Genomic DNA, 3,115 nt, shown 5'->3' with positions numbered 1-3,115 from the left:
ACAGACCTAATAATATTGTTGTTGTTGTTAAGTGACATGGAGTCAATTTCACGTCATAGCGAGTCTGTATAGGGTTTCTGAGGAGCATCTAGTAGGTTTGAACCACTGAGCTTTTGGTTAGCAGCCCAGTGCTTATCCTAGAGCACTACACCAGGATTCCAGAGCAGAAGCAATATTTGAAAAAAATAATGTCTGATAATTAAAAAAAAAATGAGTAAGAGATATATCAATCGTTTGCTTTAAGCATTATAGATTTGATTACAGGATATTTCTGATTTCCTGAATACTCACCAAGGGACCAAATGACACAATAATGCTAGAGGTAAGCTTCTCATGGGTAAAATTTAGAACAATTGTTGTTAAGTGCCATTGAGTCGGTACTGATTCATAGAGACCTTATGCACAACAGAATGAAACACTGCCTGATCCTGGGCCAACCTCATTATTGTTGCCACGTTTGAACCCATTCATGCTGTCACTTTGCCAATCCATCTCATTGGGGGTCTTCCTCTTTTTCTCTGACCCTCCACCTTACCAAACATGGTATCCTTCTCCAGCGACCGGTCCCTCCTGACAATATGCCCGAACTATGAGAGACGAAGTTTGGCCATCCTGCCATCCAAGGAACACTCTGGCTGCACTTCTTCCAACACAGATCTGTTGGTTCTTTTGGCAGCCCAAGACACTTTCAATATTCTCCTCCAACACCATAAGTCAAAAGCATCAATGCTTCTATGGACTTCCTTATTCACTGTCAAGCTTTCGAATCCATATGAGGTTACTGAAAATACCATGGTTTGGGTCAGGAGCACCTTAGTCCTCAAGGTGACATCTTTGCTCTTCAACACTTTAAAAATGTCTTGTGCAGCAGATATGCCTAATGCAATACATTATTTGATTTCTTGACTGTTGATTCCATGAGTGTTGATAGTTGATCCAAGAAAAATGAAATCCTTCAATTTTATCTCTATTGATAAGAAAGTTGTTTATTGGTCCAATGGTGAGGATTTTTGTTTTCTTTACATTGAGATGCAATCCATACTGAAGACTGCTGGTGGTGGTTATGTGCTGTGGAGTTGGTTCCGACTCATCAACCCTGTACAGGGTTTCTGAGGCTATAAATCTTTATGGGAGCAGAAAGCCTCATTTTTGTCCCACAGAATAGCGGGTAGTTTGAGATGGAAAATAGGTGGGAAGCTAAATTTCCCCTCTGCTCTTTGATTATTCTTAGATTGGTTCCTCCCTGTGTAGCCCTTATAAAGAAGTTCTGTTTGCTGGAAAGTAAATATAGCCTCTGAGCAACTTTGTCTCTTGGCAACTTAGAGTAATAGCTGGTATGATAATGAGTTTCATTCCTTGCATATTTTCTTCCTTTGTTTTCCTTTTTCCATGCCCAGATCACCTTGGGATTGAGTTTGTTAAATAAAGTAATGGCATTTTCATTCATTTCTTGGTAGTTGGTGGGATCACTAATGGTGTGTAGGTGGTATGGACTGCATATACTGCCAGAGGAGATGACAACAGAATGACCCCAGGGTCCATGGTAGTGGTGGCAATGGTAGGCAGAAACACAAAGGCAGTAGCTTCAAACTTGGGTTTGAGTCACTCTCATCCTCCTGTCATTTGCCAGTTAGGCTGTGGGCAGGCAAGCCATGATACTCACAATTAACTAAAGAGGAGGATCTCTGCCTTGACCAATGGGAAAGGGAAAAGCTATGGAGAGCTATAGAAGGCAGGACTTTGAGGACTGGGGTCATGGAGGTTGGTGCATGGCATGGGAGTGGGACCTCCCCAGGCCTCCCCACCCACCAAGAGATTTCATTGATAAACTCCCGACACCCTGGGAGGTGACACCATGAATAACCACACTGGTTGACACCAATCTTAGTGACCCAGTGTTCACAATGTCTGCTTTCTTGAGTACCTAAATAAGACATTCTGTGAATCACCAATGGAATCCTGGCGTGGCGCTGTAGAAAATGTCATTTTGAACCCCAAGGTCAGTTGTTCAAATGTAAACTCTATACAAAGTCACTATGAGTTGGAACCAACTTGATGGCACTAAATAACAACAACAATGAATCTCCAATAGTATAAATTTAAAAAAAAAAAAAAGCATGTCTAGGTGCAGCACAGTATAGCTTCTTGAAATAGGGGAAACATTCAGAAAACAATTTAAAGAAAATAAAACAGATTGCCTTCAAATGACCCATAAATAAAAGCTTTACAAATTTAGGTGAAGTAAAGACTTTTCAGAAGTATAAAGGAGGAGAATATATTAGTGGAAAACTACTAATAAAGGAAAATATTAAAGCTTTTTATTGAGGCAGAAGAAAAAGAATTCCACTTACAAGTTTGCAAATGGATCCAAAAATTGAAGATAAATAAGTGGACAAATCTTAATAACTATTTCATTATAAATTTCTGTCCAAATATTGATGTATAAAGTGATAATGTTTTGGTTTACTTAAAATACATATATAATTTAAATAAAATTTTTTTTTGGGGGTGAATAAACTGTGATAAAATATTTTATTAGCTTTACATTGTTCAGGAAATGAGTAAAAGTCCCAGGTAACAGTAAACCAAAAGCACACCAAAGCTGTTGCTGACAATTGGATTATGACTAATGGTGAATTTATATAGTACAATAGAACTGTTCCATAGTTTGTTTTTTTAAACTGTAATCTTTTTGGAAGTAGATTTCCAGGACTTTCTTCTATGACTCTTCTGGGTGGGTTTGGACTGCCAAATTTTAGGGTAATTGTTGCTGCTACTGTTAAATGCCTTCCAGTTGGACTGACTCACAGCGACCTTAGGTTAGTTGTTGTTGTTATTAAGTGCCATCCGGTTCCGACCAATAGCGACCTTGTATAGGGTTTCCAAGGAGTGAAAGCTTGAATTGGTAAGTTGAATCCCTGATCTTGAGGTTCAAACCAGCTTTGCTGTCCAGCACATTAACCCAAGGCGTCACACCACAGGACTATAAGTGCAAACTGTTTGTGCCTCCCGGGGCTTAAATAATAGATGCATGTTATAGAGGCATATTATAATCTCTTTGTTGTTGTTGTAAAGTGCCATTGATTGGTTCCGACCTATAGCGACCCTATATAGG

Source organism: Chrysochloris asiatica, unplaced genomic scaffold (genome assembly GCF_000296735.1).
Source record: "Chrysochloris asiatica unplaced genomic scaffold, ChrAsi1.0 scaffold00012, whole genome shotgun sequence".
Classification (NCBI taxonomy): Eukaryota; Metazoa; Chordata; class Mammalia; order Afrosoricida; family Chrysochloridae; genus Chrysochloris; species Chrysochloris asiatica.
This window is presented reverse-complemented; position numbering follows the sequence as displayed.